The following is a 19076-nucleotide window of genomic DNA, read 5'->3' as shown; positions in this document are numbered from 1 at the left end:
GGACGCTCCCCCTGGAGACCACCTGCCATGCTGTGGATAAGCCTGGGCCAAATGGAGAGGCCACCTGGAAGTGTTGCGGTCAACATGGCTCAGGTCTCAGCTGGCCACCAGCATCAACCACGGGATATGTGATGAGCCAGCCTTCAGAGGCTCCAGCCCAGCCTTGCAGGTGCCCCAGCTGGTGCAGAGGAGAGAGGAGAGCTATCCTGCTGAGCTTTGCCCAATTTACAGATGTCACGGTTTTGAGTCATTTATTTGGGTCAATGAACCAACTTTGGTTAAGAAAAGTTTTGAATAGAGAGATGGCAAAGGAAAGAGGAGCCCTGAGCCTGTGCTTGCGGCAACTGTTCTTACGTGGGCAGCCTCCTTTGGCTCCTCCCCACTTTCCTCTTCATCTTTACGATGGGGTCTTGAGAGAGCTTCCAGAACCTACACTCAATGCCTTCTCTTCACCTGCCCCACGCCCAGGCAGGGACAGTGTGTCAGAGATGTTTTCTTTCTCATTCATTTGTTCACTGATCCATTCACTCAGCCACCCTCCCAACACTTAGTGAGTACTCGATACTCTGACAAAGCAGGGAGCATGCTGTTTGGCTAGACGCATAGAGACACTGGTTCAAATACTCACACAGAATCAGAGAGCAAAAACAGATGTTTGCTGACTCATGCTCGTGACAATGCACCTTAGACAAGGCTGTCAGTCTGAACCGAAGCTTAGTTTTGAAGCAAGGGGTCCCAGCTTGGGCCTCAGTTGGGAGTCAGACCAGCGAGAGGAGGCAGAGACCTGGCTAAGAGCTGCATTTCATAAGGTTCCGAGAAGAGGAGCAGAGACGGCCACTGCCTCCCCTCCTAGGGCCTCCTGTCGACACCTGGCCCCTCATTCTGGGCCAGAGGGACAAGTTGCTCCTGGAAAGAAGTCTCCAAGCAGTGGAGTCACGAGCCACATTTTGTCAGTAGAAAAAGCTGTACCCACTCTCTCTCCTCACCCCTTCCCTCGCTCTAAATTACTGTGCTGATGTGAAGGAGGTATTTAAACTACAAGAGGCTCCTCATCAGCGAGATAATCAAGTGGTAATCAACATATGCAGAGGTGAAGTCAGCGGTGAGCTGGAGTGTGTGCGTCCTGCAGTCCTCGGGGGGGAGAGCAGAGTCCGCCCCAGACCTCACCATGGCGGAGGGGCCCGCGGGAATCACCTGTGGCTGGAGAAGCAGGAGTGTCAGCCCCTGCTTCTCAGGCTGAATCTTACATCCATAATCAAGTGTTCTTTTTCTCAAGGGGGGCCCCCAAATTATATAAGCTTCAGACCCCACAAAATCAGGATCTGTCCCTGTAGAGAGAAATGAGAACTTTGGAGGAAAATCCACACAAGATTAACCGCACCTTGGAAAGCACCTGGTTTCCACCTGCTGCCTTTGGAGGCTGCACGCCGTCCTGGAGACCTGGACTCCAGCTCTGACCCACCTCTGCGGCCCCTTGTCCTCCACTGCAAAATGAGGAGGTTGGCGTATGCCACTGTCTCTGAAGCTTTTTGCATAGGAGCACCCTTTCTTACAGAAAAAATTGCAGACATCATATTTTAATTAAGTTTGAAACAATGAACATCCTTTAAAAATAATTTGTATTTCTCTCACCACAATGGCATCTGCATATATTGGACAAATATTTAAGGGTACTGTGACATACAACTTATTGGGTCCTACACATAACTGAGTGTGCCGTGGATTCACAGACCTCCTGATCCAGCACCGTGGCCTGTTTCCCCACCCTGACCCCTTGGGGCCCTGACTTAGGTGTTGACTGAGCTTCTTCTGAGCGGATTCTAGAATGTTGACTGAGCTTCCTCTGAGTGGATTCTAGAATGTTGACTGAGGTTCCTCTGAGCAGATTCTAGTATGTTGACTGCGCTTCCTCTAAGTGGATTCTAGAATGTTGATAGAATGTTGACTGAGCTTCCTCTGAGTGGATTCTAGAATGCTGACTGAGCTTCCTCTGAGCGGATTCTAGTATGTTGACTGAGCTTCCTCTGAGTGGATTCTAGAATGTTGACTGAGCTTCCTCTGAGCGGATTCTAGTATGTTGACTGAGCTTCCTCTGAGTGGATTCTAGAATGTTGACTGAGCTTCTTCTGAGCAGATTCTAGTATGTTGACTGAGCTTCCTCTGAGTGGATTCTAGAATGTTGACTGAGGTTCCTCTGAGCAGATTCTAGTATATTGACTGTGCTTCCTCTGAGCAGATTCTAGTATGTTGACTGCGCTTCCTCTAAGTGGATTCTAGAATGTTGATAGAATGTTGACTGAGCTTCCTCTGAGTGGATTCTAGAATGTTGACTGAGCTTCCTCTGAGCAGATTCTAGAATGCCTGTCACCAGATGGAACATGATACTATTTCTTGAGCTCTTGGAAAAGTAACCACCAACGACCAGCAGAGGTTTGCCAAGGCTGCAGGAGGCTGCATTTGCTGGAAAACAGTGTGAATTTAGAACAGCCTGAAAGTAAGTCTGGCCACTGGGGGCCCCGTTTGTGGGGAACGGGATACAGAGAGAGGGCATGGCACTTGGTGAGGATGTGTGCTCAGGTCATACTCAGCCACCTGTTCCTTGGCCACTCGTGACCTCTCTGAGCCATCTCCTGATCTGCACACCATCCTCCCCACAGAGTGGAGGTGACCTTCAAGTGACCTACAGCCGCCACTGAACTCAAAAGCCCTAAATATGCTGGCATTCATGAGTGTGATCAGAAGCCATTGTTTTGTGTCAACATTCCCTGTTTTTGTGCCCAGGATTTTCCATCCCACCGACTACAGCCCCATGACAAGCACTGAGATGCACGCTCTGGAGAACAGAAAAGACAGAGGAAATCGGCTTTTACTATACGGTTTGACCGACGAAGGGGAGAAAACCTTACCACGGATGAGGAAAAACAAGACTCGGACCAAAATGTCTGGCCTCCCACATCCTCAGTGTAGGCAGCTGCTGTGAGAAGGCGCTCTTGTTGCAAGATGACGACGTATGTTTAAAAAGTCATTCAAGACCCTAAGAAACAAAGGCCTCTTGGTCTAATTTCTGTCTTGCATGGCATTTGAGTGGGGGCTGGGGGGACCGTGCAGGAGAGAGGAGGGAACGCGCACATACTGAGCAGTAGGCGTTAGGCAGGTGCCTTTGCGGATACCGTGCAAATCACGTTCACACACAGTGGGGACGAGAGAGGCTGCATCTGTTCCTTGGAGGGAGGAGAGGTGGACAGGAGAGGGATGGTGTTGACCAGGCTGACCGCATTGTCCTTTGTTCATCTCTAATTGCTCAATGAGTGGCATGTGCAAAATCAAGTATCACAGAGTGCTACACTCAGGTGGAGGTCAGCATGGCAAGCGACCAGGACCATCCTAGAAAGCTTACTGGAGAGAGATTTGGGAGGAGACTGAAGGCTCACAGGAGTGGTATGAACATCATCCTGTCCTACGTGGTCGGGTGTGCGTGCTCAGGAGAATGAACTCTCAAGCTAGACTTTTGAGATTCAAATTCTGGCACAGCCACTCCCAGGCTGTGTGACCTTAGGCAAGTGACTTAGCATCTGGTGTCTCAGTTTCCTCATCTGTAATACGGGATGTAAAATGGGTATCTACTTCATTAGGCTGTTGTTGTAAGAGTTATAGTAGTTATTCCACTTAAAGACCCTAGTGCCTGTAACCTGCAGGTGCCATAAAACATCTATTATTATTATGGAACTGCACGGCAGCCTGGGGCTTTGGAGATAGATGGTGAGGGGCCCAAGTGAGGGAGTAGAAGAAGCTCAAATGGAAGACGGGTCTAGGATAGGACCAGATGGATGTGGAGGCCAAGAGTGAGTCACTGCTTAGCCATCTGGCCTCTGCCGAGGCACCCAGTAACAGAACACCCTCGACCTTGCAATCAGGGGAAGTTTCACTGTCAACCACCCTTGTTGGTCTGGGTCGCTGGAGAAGAGAAGGCGAGCAAATGGCTCACTCTCCTCCAGGGGTCAGCAGGGATTATCGCAGCCTCCCCTGGAACGAGAGCCGCAGGGGACACCGGACGATCAGGGCCAAGAAGGGCGGTGGGCTTTTTCATTGTTCATTTTGTAGAGCACCTGCAAAAATTATGTTTCTTCTGCAACAAAACAACCCAAACAGACAAGCCTCGCTCAAGTCCTCGCCACTGTTCTTTTTTATAATAAAAAACTTTGAGGGGGAGAGTAACGCTGGGAAGGCAGGGCTGATCCACGGGGAATGGTGACGACCAGTCTGCTGTGTTCTGATGCCCGAGGCGCCTCACTGTGACCCCCTCCATGAACCCTGGGCCCGGGTGACATGGGACACGGTCTTTCTTCTGATCAGAACTTACATTGTGTGCCTGTGTGTGCATGTTTCAGTACGTTTTCACTTAATCCTCAAAACGACCACTCCAGGTAGGTACTGTTGTTATCTTTATTTTTCCCTTATGGATTAAAGGGAAAAAAAGTTTAAATAATTTGCTCAAATCACATAGGTAGTACAGGAAAGGAGCACATCCATGGAAAATACTGAAAGAGATGACATTTCTCTTTGGTGTGCTCCCATCTCCAGTCTGCTTTTCTCACCTTCTCTCCCACCACAAGCCCAGAGCCTGCGCACGCCTCTGAAGACGAATGAAAATGATTGTGGCCGTGGGGCTTCCAGGAGATCTCAAATCACTCATCCAAGACTATTCTCCACAAGGCCAACAGCCGGGCAGTCAGGCAGCCTGGAGACAGCTGGCCACTTGGGCCCTGATACGGGCTAAAAATTGTTTTAAATTCAGCTCCTGAAATGTGTTCAATTGACACAAAGAGAATGTTCCTCCATAATACTCTGACTGACTTAGATATTAATTTAATAATCTATACAGTGATTGGTTTAGTGTCTTAGGTAAAATGTATTCTCAACTCTATAATGATTTTTAATTTCCTTAGTTATGTTTTTCTTCCTGGTATTTTGCCAAAGCTAATCATCCTGTTAATATTCAGGAGAAAGTTAAAAATGATTGAGTTTCTGAAATTGGAATTTTAATTGTATGGTGACTTAACCGCCAGTTGAGATTTACCACAGTTTGTATTTACGAAGGGTTTCTGAAAAGTGCTGACTCTACTTTGTCCTCTCTGGAAACTTAGAATTTTTCACTACAAAGCAAAATTATAGCCTTGAAATTATATGTAACATTTCTTTTATATGTTGGCTTTAGCTTTAAAATTATATGATGAGAATAATATTTCCTCTCAGGATGCAGTGCAGTAAAGCTCATTATAATAGATATTTTCAAAGAAAATCCTTACAGAAAAATAGTCACCTTAATCAGTCTGAGATACTCTGCATAATTATTTCTTAATATCAGTGAAACATTTTAAAAGTAATGGCTATCAAAAACAATGTGTATTAGACATGAAATTAGGTCTCAATTTTTTGCTTTTTTTTTTAAAGGGGAAGGTTAATAACTAAATTATAAACAGTACTCAGAATGGTTTCTAAACCCAAGTGCATCAAATTATTAATTATTCTTGGTTCTACTGTTCAAAGAACACGAGTCTGCCTTTCGACTTGTACAGATACATCCTGGCTACGGGGAAACACCTCAAGAATTCTGTGTGAGTGAGGAGGATGGAGGACCCCGTCGCCCCAGGTGTGGTCACAGGAGGTGGCCACGCTATTCCGAGGATGCAGCTGGAGAAGGAGGATAATGGAAGGTGGCAAAGCAAGACAAACCCCTGAGCTCAGGGCGAAGCCATTCCCGACAGCCCACGCCGTCCCCACCTGCTTCCGTCCTCTGAATCTGCTGGGATTACTGCCATAGGCTGGAAGGGAAGCAGCCCCGTGGACTGTGCATTAGGCGAGGAGGTGAGGGCACCCGCTCCAGATGGGCACGTGAGCTTTATTCTGCTCTAAGCCCAGATCGTGCCCCTGAGCTGGATGGCTCTTTCTCAAGCACAGGCTGTGCTTACGAAGGGGAGAGAGCGCATGTGGGGCGATGGCTCCATGGAAACGCCCCCCACCCTTTAGAAGCAGCTGCAGTGGTTGCCGTCCGCTGCTTGAGGGGAGAGCGCCAAGGCTTTAGCAGGAGGATGACAGCGGTAAATCAACAGATATCTGCTGGGTCTTATCATACACTCAGTGCCAGCCCTGGCACAGGGAGTGGGCTCTGCGTTCAGGTAAATAATCGATTCAGATTACCTTTGATTACCAAATAATGACACAAATTCCATAAACCACCCATTTATTCCTGGTTTGTAACTTGGCAACCCAACAATTTAGGACTAAATTTCAGTTCGACAGGTGTTCAGAAAAAGATAATGTAAGATTTGGAGTGTGGAGGCAGAGGAGAATGCCTGGGCTGAGCCGGGGAGCCAGGCCATCTCCGGGGGCAATGCTGCCCTGGAACTCCCCAGCTCCTTCGGACGCCATCAGTCCCGGTGCGTCCAGAGCTCCTCAGGTCCATCAAGGAACACCCCCAGGGTGGAGCGCAAACTGCCCAGCATGGTGCACGGCACACAGCAGGCGCCCAATAGATGGTTTGAATTGAATTAAACCCAGATGAACAGAAACAAAGGCAGGACTCCATTCACTGGGGCCACATCTGTGCACCACGTCTTTCCCTTGCCTTTGACGTGGTACCTGACCACCCGAAGGTTCACCTCCGGGCCGGCAGCGGCACCATGCCACAGATCCCTCCAGCCTCTAGGCCCAGGTTGTGGCCTCCTTGACTTGGGACAGCTGTACTCCACCCTCCCTCCAGTTATCCTGGATGAACTGTCCCTGTCTTTAACCAAGGCCAACCCTCCACTTGTGGCCTGGATCCTGCTCAAGGATTACTCACTTGTCGACTCTCTCTCATAGCATCAGTGTCTCCCCTTCTCTTGGGTGACTCTCATCAGCACACACGTTGTAACGTCTCCCATCTTATAACGGTAACAGCAACAACAATCACCTCTCTGATCACTCACGCTTCCTGCCACTGCCTTCTCACCCTCCTCCTCATTATAGTGAACTCCTCCGCCCCCTCTGCAGGTCCCTCCTCATCTCCCTGGGGCGAGAGTACGAATGGGCCGTGTGCCATATACCCAGATATGTAAAGGTCATACAGGAGGGTGACAAACTGTCCAATAAAGGGTGTTCTAGCTTCCTACTTTGAGAATTCCAACTTTGAACCTGGTCTTCCAGCTCATTATGATGGTGCATTTTTCAGACCCCTCAGAGTCTGCCCAGACAGTGGCAGGAAGGGAGAGCCGGGCTGACTCCCATCCCAGCTCCATCCGGCACTAGGTGAATACAGCCGTGACCGCCCACCCATGCTCCCTGCAGAGCCATCCCTTGGCCCATCCTTGGGCCTGGCGGCCCTCACACCAGCAGCATGGTCCACCCTTGGGAGGACAAAGAGAGAAGAGGGTGGCACATGTCCCGAATCCCACTCGGGGCCATTTGGGCAGGGATTTCTGGGGTTGCGAGGACCTGAGTATTGTCTGGACAGTGGATGGGCACTGGCTCTGGTTCCCTCGGTGCTGTGGACTCCTCACCCTCTGGGAGGGGGTGCAGGTAGATGCGTGTCAGGGCAGGGCCATACGGGGCACGGAGCATGGGTTTGCCATCTGGGGGCATTACTCCTTTCTGGAAGGGAGATTGACAAGCGCAGACTCACTCACGGGCTACTGCAGCCATTGGAGTGACTGCTGAGTTGGAGAGTGGGTGTGTGTGCAGGATATGGGATGGTGGCACTGTGCTGATGCCCCTGCTAGAAATTCTACCACATGTGGCCCTTTGGAGGCCAAAGCCCTCAAAATGTGGTCTCAGCCAATCACCTTGGCATGGCTCATGGTCCTACAACTGTTTCTGTTTCTTTCTGTTTGGCTCACACTGTCTCTTCTACCCAGGATACATTCTAAATAGCCAGATCTCACCTATCCTGTGATCCAGATGAAAATCGCCCAACTCTGGCTTTCAAGGCAGAAGGGACTTCAGCCCAACATATTTCACAGATGAGAAAACAGAGGCTCAGAGAAGCCCACAAGTGCCCCCAGGTTCACACAGACCTCACAGGCCTGGCCCAGGCCTCCCAGCTCTCTGCCACGTCTCTCCCCCACGGTCTCCTTCAATCTGGATTTGCTCATCATCATCTTATTTGAAATCCAAATGCCTTACTGAAAACAAGTCTTTCCCTTCTCTTCTCCAGCCCTGCTCTGTTACAGTTTAGTGAGTTCACTTGGATGAACCCTTATCGCCCCAGCCTTCCTCTATCCTGGGCTGTGCCGAGTGCTGGAGATAAAATAAATAAGGCATGGCTCTTGGTCTCAGGGGGCCTGGAGTCGGGTGGGTGAGACTGGCATTTCAGAGATGATTTCAAGAGGAAATGGCCTGTGCAGTGTGAGGGGTGGCTCGGGGAGCTGGGCACGCACAGAGGGTGGGTCCTATTTAAAGACTTGGCTTTAAATGAAGACATCCCAACTCGGCTGGTGAGACCTGTCCAGTGGGGCAACAGACATGGAGCACGGGGAGAGGCAGAGGGTGAGAAAAGAAACACACTCCTGGCTGTCTGAGCCCTGCCCTGTGCGTGGTTCCCTCCTCTGTAGCCAGCATCGCCCAGGGCGCAGCCCACTCACGGGGGAGAGAGAAGGGCCTTTTGCCTCCAGGCCCCCCTGGCACACTCAGTGCTTGGCTGTGTTTCCTCCTGCCCTTGCTTGCTTTCTGCTCATGCTGCTGCTCAGACCCATGGCACTGTTGGGTCTGTAGTCACAGGGAAGTGGGGTGCTCAGGAGCAGACAGCTCTTGGAGTGGGTCCTCTCTGAGAGGTGGTCCCGGCTGAGAGAAAACTGAATCTGTGTCCACATTTCAATAGGCTATGACTCTCACCTCCTATCCTTGGAGGACTCCACGTGGAGGAAACGAGGAACGCCTGTACCACCTCCCCAAAGGGTGTTCACCTCTGGACAAGCTTCCCTTTAGCCATTCAACACTTGGGTGGTCATCCTCTGTAACGATCAATGTCAGCTGCCATCATTGTCTTTGACCACAACCCACCATCACAGCCACACACCCATCAGGACCACAGGCTTGTGAAACATTACCCATTCTTACGTTTCTAATACATTCTGATCTTTTCTATCCCCTACCATTTTACCCCTTTTCATTAAAGTTTCTATCCTCGTCAAGACCATCCTATTTCATTAAAGTGATTTCATGACTGGTGCATAACCTGCAATTTGAAACACATGGGCAATCTGGAAATAAACCAAGTCCCGCAAACCTGCCCTTACTGACCCCACCCTCAGCCCACCCCCAACGACTCTGCATGAGAGTCATTCCAACCAGGGCACTAACTAGCGGGCCCTAAACAAGTCTCCTACTTCACATCCCTCACCTCTGAGATGGAAAGAGCAAAGCCTGGCCCTTGCTCCCCCCACTATGTGAGGAACTCAAATGAGACAAAGTGCAGAAGGGTGCTTGCCAAGTGTTAAAGTCACAGAAACCCAGGGCTTTCCCCGTCCCATGGCACACTGGGTTTTCTGCATGGCATGCTGCACGATGCCCCATAGGATGATGGTTCCAGTCAGAGCATTTATCAAGCCATTCCCGTTGCGCCATCCGGTGTTGAGAATGTTGTGGACGTGAGCTCTGGGCTCCGTTTCCCTCCAGGCTCTCGCCCACAGGGAGCTGGGTGTGGGCAGGGACAGGAGAGGACATTGTCAAGACGGGAGGAGAAGGGCTCCGGGCTGGGCCTGGACAGAGGAACCCCACATTCTGCCTGAGTGCTTCATTGAATTCATTGCCCTCCCATACTGCCGACCAGGACCCCCATCACTCCTTTCTGTGGCTCCCCTACGTCACCACAGGGTGGTCGCCTCCTTCATCCCTCTTTGAGAACGTGGGAAGGGTGAGGCATTGGGTCCCAGGTCTCTTCTCTTCATATCAGACTCCTTACATAAGCAAACCAAATGGACACTACCTTCACTGATGGCTCATCATCACAGTCAATCAGTGAATCTGAATGACTACAAACAGATCTGCCTGGAGCCGTGACACTCAAGAAGGCAGCAATTACTACTGATAATACTACCTATAGCTTGTGAGACGCCTTGCTTTTTATTATACATCTTCCCACACGTTACACAGACACCACCAGAGTGTCAACTGATAACTATGCACTGTCCCCGCTTCCCGGGGCTGTGAGAACACTGTTTCTTCTATGCTGGTGGGCGGTGCTAACAGCAGAGATAAAGGCTTGCTTCTGTGAAGATCTTGGGTACTTATTCAGCGTCAGAAATGAGAAACTGTCCTATTTTTTGCTAACATATGGTGTTTTCTAACGGTGACGACACAAGTACTGATAGTTACAATTTGCTGAGTGCCTAAGAAACGAGTGGCAGCGCTCGACACTGCACGTCATCATGATTTTCACCAAGGCTCCACAAGGTAGACACGGCTATACCCATCCCATAGACAAGGAGACCAAGGCTCCTGCCGGGAATCAATTCGCTCGAGTTCATATACCTGGTAAGTGGGAGGGGCAGTCCAGGGCTGCTGGACTCCACGGCCCTGTCTCTCCCCACCATGCCACATTTCCCCGGATGCTCAGCTTGTGCTCTGCACAACACTGGGTTTGCAACATTTTAAGAACCTATGATTTTAGGTCCAATTTATGGAGTAAAATGAAAATATCTACACTGCCAGGCAGATAGCCCTGGAAAGGAGATGACACGGTACAGGGCCCATTACAAACGGCTCTTCGGTGACACACTGGTAGGAGGAACTTCTGCCTTTGATGGGCAGACAGGCCCTGCGACGGCGGGGCTGAGGGGCGATCACTCCGAATGAGCATGTGACTTCTCCACACCGTTTTCTGCAAAGCCAGGTCTTTCTTTACCTTCTCTGCTGCCTTCTTCCAACGTTTTCCTTCCCAGATAAACTTGCATGATTATAGTTGACGTTATCAGCTCTAAATGGAGCAGAACATGCGAGGTCCTGCTGGGCTCTGCGCATAAGCGGGGGTAGGAGACAGAATTCCACTGATAAGAGAGTGTACCCTTGAGTTAGCGGAGGACTCGGATGGTTTGTTTCCCATCCTCTTGGGGAGTTCGTTTCCCAGATAAAGAGAGCATATTTTAGGTGTGTTTTATAGGATCAGCTGTCTCTCCAGTGCTTTGAATGAATCTTCTGTTCAATGTTGTTCAAAAGCTGGCAGAAAATTTCAACTTCTTTTTATAGTGAGAAAAGCCACAGTCACAGTGAATTCTCCCTTTGCCAAATCTCAACAGCATAGAAAAGTCTGAAATCGAGCAAACCATTGCTATGCTCTGCCTTCTCCTAACGCTTTGTGGCTGAGTGTGGTCAAAGGCAAAGGGGCAGAAGGCATCCTGGCTGCTACAACCACTTTATGAATAAAATAATCGGGTAGAAATTTCCACAAGCCTGAAAGCATTTGCTAGTACTTCTGGTGGGGATTCCCAAAACAGAATGGCACCATCAAGCTTGCGGAGTGGATCTCACAAGGGAGGGACTTTGTCAAAAAGCCCCCCACTGGATCAGGCTCCCAATGACACGAAGAGAGGGCAGGCTCCACTCAGGGCCGCATCCTCACTGTAAGCTCAGGAGCTCCCCTTTCTCCCATGGGGAGGGCTTTGTCACCCTGGTCAAAGAAGCGGGGCGCCTTGTTGGGCTTCCTGGGGGATTCTAAATCCTAGAGTGGATGGCATTTTGGTGATTTTCCAAAATTGTGCCTTTGGAACTCAGAAGGGAGGTGCCTTGCCATGAAGAGGGGACCTGTCTCAGCCATTCCTCCTAGATCTTCCTGAGACACTGATGTGCCGGAATGTTCTCCGCCTTCTCTCAGACCCTCACTCACGTGTGCCCTGAGTTCATCCTTCTCCCAATCTGGTTTCTTCTTCTCTCCTTGGTAAATGCTGCAGGAACAACAATATTCGCAACCAGCCCACACTCTGACTTTGGTACTAAGGTGGCCCGTGTCCTCTGAGCTTCCCCATAACTGAGCGGGATGGGCAGGGCGCGCGTTCTCAGCCTGCTGTGTCATCCAGCCCGCTAGCGACTGAACATTCACAGTATGCCAGACACTGCGACCTTTCCACGGTAAGTCTAGCAACCTGTGAGTCTGCTTCTGTTGTCCCACTCTACAGAGGAGAAAGTTGAAGCCCAGGGGTGTTGATAATTTGCTCAAAAGAAGAACCGGAGGCTGGATTTGACTCCAGGTGTCATGTGGTGCCCACTCCAGCTTTGAGGAGTGGCAGAGTGGAGATCTCCTGGAGGAGACACTCATTTAACCAGAATCGCAGGATGGGGGAAGGCAGAGCCCGGCTCAGCGTCTTGATTCTGGCTTCCCTGCTCTTTCTGGGACACCGAGGGGCCAACCAGAGAACCAGCCTACAGCCGATTTCCTGCTGTGCTTTGCAGAGTCTGGCAGTTCAGGCTGTGGTTCACCATTCGGAGAACCCATCTGCCTGAGTAACGTCCGTATTGCAGACTGTCATCTTTCAACGAGGCGAGACACAGATAAAACAGAGAGCAGACAGTGAGATGGGGCTCAGGTTCATTCCTAAAGAAAATGTCCCGGTGGGTTCTGACTGTCAGTGAGTGCCTGCTCCGACACCCCCACTGCTATACCTATTGGGGAGAACCGAAGCGCCCTGAGAAATCTGGGTCCTGGAAAATTGCAAAAGACATAAATAACATGCCTGACAGATCTATATTCGGAAATAAATGGCCTCATTCTAAATACAGAAAATCTTATTTATCCCCGCTTGCATCTGCTGCCTTTTTCCTGCCGCTAAATATTTTATCCGAGGTGCTGAGAGCAGAATTAAATGGGGGTTAAAAAAGAAATCGTGACTGTCAAGCCAGGAGGCAAATGGAGCTTTTACCTCGCAATGCTCGCAGCTTCCCCAACTAATCAGAGCCGTGTGATTTGCATATTACACTCCGCGAACATATCATCATCATCAGAGAGATCCGCCAATTCCAGCAAATCAACCCTGGAGCAGAGACCACGCGCCCGACGTGCCCCAGCCAGCCACCAGGGGGCAGCATCCCGCCCTCGCCTCGGTGAGGGAGAAACCAAGCGCGGGTTGGACGTTCGGTCCCATGGCCAGGATCGCCCGGGTTTTCATCAGAACCTCACAGGCTGCTAATTTGCAGCTTTTCCAAGCACTCTGACAGACTGCCTTAATTCTCCCTTTCTCTTTTTCTCACACTGGAGGGAAAAAGACAACACGTGCTTCTCTGCAGGGCTGGAGAATTTTAGGTAGGAAATTTTCCAGCAGCTGCTTTTGTGGGGTGGGCAGCCCCAGCTTTTGATGGTGCCCAGCCAGCTGACAGGTGTGGATGACTGGCTGCAAATCTATCTGCCACACAAAGGCCACTCAGCCACACTGCATCCAGGGGGACATGAAGGGCAGTATTTTAAGACTCCAGCAATGCCAAAAAGAGACAGCAAGATTGAGGGCAAGTCAACCTTAGGTCTTCAAACTTTTGCTAAAGTAGGTATTTGAGCAGCTGATCTGAAACCTGCCTTTCTGTCTTTCTGCTTCTCTGTCTCTGTCTGTCTGTCTCTCTCTCTCACACACACACACGCTCCCTCCTCATCTCTAGCTGAGTGTCATCTGTTTTAGCATCACCTGCTTTGGGAGATGACAGTACAGAAAAAATCAGTTCCTTTTTTCACATTCCTGTGTCATCTGAATCAGAGTCAATAAAGGCCCATTACTCTGGAAAGGCTGCCTGCCCACAGCCTGAAAGGTCCCTTTCACATAGTGTTCAATTCCCCTTTCAGCTTTCTTTTCCCTTAATGATGGTTTTTCCAGACTCAGTTAAATGCTACAATGAAACAAAAGTAATTATAGAAAACCCTAGCACATAGAAAGAGAGTCCGCATCCCCAGCACCCTAGAGATAAAATGGCAAAGCTGGAGCCAGGAAAGCAATTGAATAAATTGTGGCTGTTAGCAAGACATCTGCCCCGACCCGTGCTTCTGCACTTGTCAGCCATAACCACCCATGACTATTTCTCTCTCATATCTAGCTTTATTTTCTTTTGACGTGTACGGCTATCGAAGTATGGTATGTTATGCTCCCTGAAGAGTCCAAGGAAACCTTAATTTGGCTTGGGAATAAAGGGGAATTCTGGCATGCTGAGTATTGGGAGGGCCTGCCGAGTCCCGAGGTCTGACCTTCTATCCCTCAGTGTTGGAGGCTCTTGGGATCCCCAGCACTCCTGCCAGAGCAGCCGGGAGGCCAGGGGCTGGAAGCGCTGGATGTCTGGCAGAGCGGGAGTGGCCACAGTGCCCACGGAGGGTACTGCCCGCCCCGTGCCCACCTTCCACGCCCTGGCATATGGAGGGAAAGCTTCATTCATCAGAGCCAGAAGGGGAGGCCCGGAATACTCCCGTCTTTCCGCTGTGTGTCGCATCTCCAGGCACGTGATGATGTAGGGGACAGCTGTAAATTTTCTAACCGTCGCTGTTTCCCCAGCTGTTTCACAAGTCTCAATATCAGGACAAGCTTCTGCTGGATCACATCTTACAGGATCTCAAATCTGAGACTGAATGGGAGAAATTGGAAAAGAGATTGGGAACGATGTGCTGGTAATATCTTGAGAGAAGGACATTTGGAAAAATTGTTTAAAGAGTTAGCTCTCAAATTAATGGATTAATGGTTGCTTGGTTTTCTGATTTTCATGTTTCTATGGTCTCATATCAGAATAAATCATTCTGCTAAAAGTGTCTAAATTGGGGTCTTGTACCATATAATTAGAATTTGATTAAATACCATCTCGCATTATATAAACTTGTTGAAGGCAGGTCCAGATCATAGAGCACCTTTGTTTCCCGTGAGGACCCATAGGGGATTTGGGGTAGAGTAAATGCAGGAATGTGTACCTGGATGAGGCAAGGAAGAACTTGTTTCACACGGGTGGCCTCAGCTCCCCAGTCGGACTGCCACCTGTCGATTCCTTGAGGAGGGGGCCGTGTCCTGTACCTCTCTCATCTCCCTCCCTTCTGTCTACTTCGCAAAGGCTCAGTGTGCTGGGCACTGTGTTCTCATGGTGACTAATCCATGCTGGCACAGAGCAGAGATTTGACATGTAATTCCTGAGAGAATGAGGGCTGTGCAGGCTCTTGCCAAGTCTTGGAATATCTTCCTTATGGAATGGGTTTTGTTATGTGCAGATTCCTCACATCCCTCCTGTCTGCCTAGAGACGTGGGCACAGGCATCTGGAGAGAAACCGCCTGGTGGTGGGTGAGACGAAGCTTTAATGGAAACAGTGTGATGGGGAGAAAGGGAGGTGCGAGTGTGATCAAGACAGTCTCAGCCAGACACATCAAGGAACTGAAAACAGGGTGCTGAGGAGAGAGAGTTGATCTAGAACCCTCCAGGAGGCCTTGTGGTTTGGAGGGCTGGGTGAGCCTGCTTCCTCCGAGAAGTGACACAGTACCCTCCCGGCCGGGCATCTTCCCAGGAACGTCTGTTTAAAATCCCAACACTGTGCAGCTCAGCGTCCACACAGCTGCCTGGTTTTTCTTTTAATAAAGCAAGTGCCAGATGGACTGATTCCTGCAAAAAGAACAAGGTGCTGGGTGGATATTTTTCCAATAAGGGCTGAAAGGTCACCTCCTCTTTGTGGACAGCTGGCCCTTAGGTAGTTCCCAGGCTCAGGTCCTCATTTTCCATCGAATGGATGGGCTTTGGCCTTGCGTGGATGCACTGTGCACCAGGGAGGGGCTGACCCATCAGGTGAGCCAGGAGGGAGCGGATGCTCTGCCTCCCTGGGGACTGCTGGGCCCCTGGGCTCTGGGACAGACTCGGGGGCTCAGGATCACAAGCTTATGTGATTGAAGACACCAGGCTTGTGTGTCTGACCTCCGTCCAGTGCAGGAATCACTTTAGGACAGCCCGACAGAAAGGCAGTGACCTCCCTCTGCTCGAGCTTCCCAGGACAGCCTCTTCCATTGTGGGAAGCTCAGTAGGAACACGAAAGTAACCTGAAACCTAATCCTCGCCTCTTCTTCCACTCACCGGTCCTAGTTCAGAGAATCAGTGACAAGCCCAAGTCTTCTCCATGATTCCAAGCTCAGGTTGCTCTGAGGTGGGGAAGGTGAGCTGTCATTTCACCCACATGCACTTTCCCAAGGGAAGCCCTTAGCACAGAGAAAAGTTATAGTAATCATGCAAATTTTATAGAAAGAAAGGAAAAAGTGAGTAAAAGAGAGAGAAGCAGGCTGATTCCTCTAGAGCAGATGATTGCATGAGGGGGTAGGGAGAAGGTGTATCAGAATCAGCCGATCAATTTCTTCCCTATACACAAATGTCCCACGTGCAGGAGAGGGGACTGGAGCGGAGATAACAAGATACCCATGTGCTGTGGAGCTTTACTCCAGCACAACCACCAAGTAAAGGTGAAGACAGGTGAAGACGTCATTGCAAAGTCATCTGGCAGGAATACAGACTTCACGCCATCACGCTGTGCGTTCACGACACTGACACTTAAATATGAAAACGTTGATGATAGAAGGGAGGTTAGAGTTACCTAGTCCATCCCAGAGATGTTTTCAGAACAAGAAAAAGAAACTACTGCCCAAAGATGATAGGAAACAGGTTTAACAGCAAAAGAGCGAAGGCTGGAATCGGGCATCTGAGTCGCATATTAAATCATCTGAAGTACATATGAGCCGGGAGCCGGTCTTCCTTCCAGCATCCGCCGTGTCCATTTCAGTAGAAGTGTATTAACAAAACTCTCAACAACAGGGTAATGGCCTAACGTCCTTAAGTAATTTCAGAAGACAGAAAAGGCTAAAAGGAATTGGATTTCTCAAGGGCATCAAGGATTTCAGCCACAAATTTCATTAAGACTCTGTAACAAAGAGATAAAGATGTGTTGGTGTTGATCTCCCAGTTGATGCATAATTAAAAAGCTTTAAAAATATAACCAGTGAACATCATCTATTATTTATCAAAATCTCTCAGGATTAGGTAATTAATGGGGAGAAACATTTCTCAAGATCAGTGGGAATTCTTCCCGAACCTTTAGAGAACGTTTCCCCATCGGATTTCTCTCACTTCTGATTTCACAATCTAAGCAGATCTTCTCTTCACGTTGAATTAAAATAATCGGTCATCTTTCTAAGATACTAGCAAGGCCAATGCTGGATATTCAAGTGCAGACTCAGCTTCTGACTCTGAGAACCCAGGCTTTGCCGTGGACCAGTCTCAGTGCCGCCCAGCAGCCTGGCTCAGCCGAGCCTGACTGTCCTTGGGTCTCTCCTCTGCAGTCTGGGGCTGCTCATCGGAACCACATCCATGAATTTACAGACTCCAAGGAGATGCCCAGAAGAAGGGAGCTGACCGCAAGGTGGCATGTGACATTTATCAGCCTTCCCATGGAAGCAATCATGTAAGGTTATGATTCTGATTTCTCCTCACAGCTATTAGCTGTTAAGTATGAAATAAGGTGAGTTTGCAATGCTAACAAGTTATAGACGCCAGCTATTTCTCGGAATATCCTGCCCTAGTTGGAACATGGATGAGCCAGTGTGGAGAACGTGGCATTTCTATTTGCAGCGACTCACTACGTCACGTGTGCTCTGGGCAGTCAAGGCACCCCTCACACGACATCCTCCCCCACGGCCCCCCACACCTGCCAGGCATTCTAACCAGACTGGCTCCATGGCACCCTCTTGGCTGCCCTTGATCTCTGGCTGCTTTCTGAACCTGACCCTCAACCTTCTCATCAATTCTGAGGGATCCCCAGCATCTCTGCAGTCAATTCCTCTTCTGCTGTGGTCCCCAGATTTGAGGTCTGTTGTTTGCAAGAGCACTGCCCGGATGTGGACTCTTCATCGTCACATCTTCAACATGTCTGGTTCTCCCTGGGCACTGGGGACGAGTTCTGGATAATTAGTGAGCAAAAGTGCCCACCAGGGTCATTTCCAGGTTGAGCATGTAACTGCCAGTGTGTGTCTCTCCAAAACACTCCCCTAGCATGCTGGACTGGCCGTGCCTGAGATGAGGGTGGCCCTGGTAGCCTGGGACCCTGAGTGACCATGGGGAGACCCCACCTACCCCCACCTGATCTGGGGGGAATGTGGGACCATGGGGAGAGGTTGTCTTTGTTGTTTTGGACTATGAATCTGGTGTTTGGGTTCGCTTTGTTCGTCTGTTTTGTGATTCACAGCCTGACTGAGCCTGTCCCTTCCTGCCTTATCTGATTAGGCAGGGTGCTGGGTTGCAAAGCCTAAGTTCTGCCCTCAGTACTAAACTCCCCATCACATTTCTAATTTGCTCTCATCGAAGCTGCTGTCATCCAGCAGGGCCCCTCGCTGCTGTTCCAGACGTCACAGGCTCCCATTTAAATATTCTAAAAGCAGATTATTGTCCCTCTTCAGCGTGCACTGGTGTCTCACTTCAACTTCAGTCAGATAATCTTTTGAGTGGAGAACTGTTGGACTGATACCCCGAGGTCGACTAGAACAACTCCCCCATCCCCACAACCGAACGGTCCATTTATCACATAGTTCAAATTGCAACTCTTGGCTTGAGTGTTCCTGGGTGTGAAGTAATAAGATTAATTAGTTAATCTTTATTAATTAGTGAAAGATTAATGGCAACAATGCTCCTGACTCCTGACGATGCTAAATGAAAAAGTAAAGTGGGCACCAGCTATTTTACAGTTTGGGGAAATGGCCAGGTAAAGTAACAGGAGTGGGAACAGCAGTCCTTGCCGTTTACGAGCGCCAGGCCGGGTTCTAAGAGCCGAGCCTGTATGAGCTCATTTAATTTCCATTATGACCCTGGGGAACACGGATTGCTGTTATCTTTGTTTTGCAGACAAGAACGCAGAGACACAGAGTTAAACACTCATCTGAGTTCATGTGGCTTCTCGGTGGTGAAGCTATGATTCAAAGGCTGTTACAGTCCCCGCAAAGAGCCTGCTCTCCACCGCGGCTACACGCCCTTGTGCGAGGGAGCTTTGTGACGCCAGTCACCAGCTTCTGGCAATTTACTGACAGAGATTCCTGGTCTGACCAAAGATTTCCCGTCACATCCATCTGAGAAGT

General features: G+C 49.7%; 1 protein-coding gene and 1 long non-coding RNA gene across 7 annotated transcripts in view; both read right to left on the bottom strand.

Moving 5' to 3' along the window:
- DPP6 (dipeptidyl peptidase like 6) overlaps positions 1-19076 on the bottom strand; it is a 986698-nt gene that overhangs the window by 118707 nt on the left and 848915 nt on the right. The gene's annotated exons all lie outside the window — the stretch shown is intronic.
- LOC138923860 (uncharacterized) lies at positions 14026-15030 on the bottom strand. Its single transcript, XR_011438064.1, has 2 exons — positions 14900-15030; positions 14026-14562 (listed from the first exon to the last, which is right to left on the bottom strand). It is a non-coding gene; the product is annotated as an uncharacterized lncRNA (long non-coding RNA).

The sequence above is a fragment of the Equus caballus genome, chromosome 4, assembly GCF_041296265.1.
Source record: "Equus caballus isolate H_3958 breed thoroughbred chromosome 4, TB-T2T, whole genome shotgun sequence".
Classification (NCBI taxonomy): domain Eukaryota; kingdom Metazoa; phylum Chordata; class Mammalia; order Perissodactyla; family Equidae; genus Equus; species Equus caballus.
This window is presented reverse-complemented; position numbering and strand designations above follow the sequence as displayed.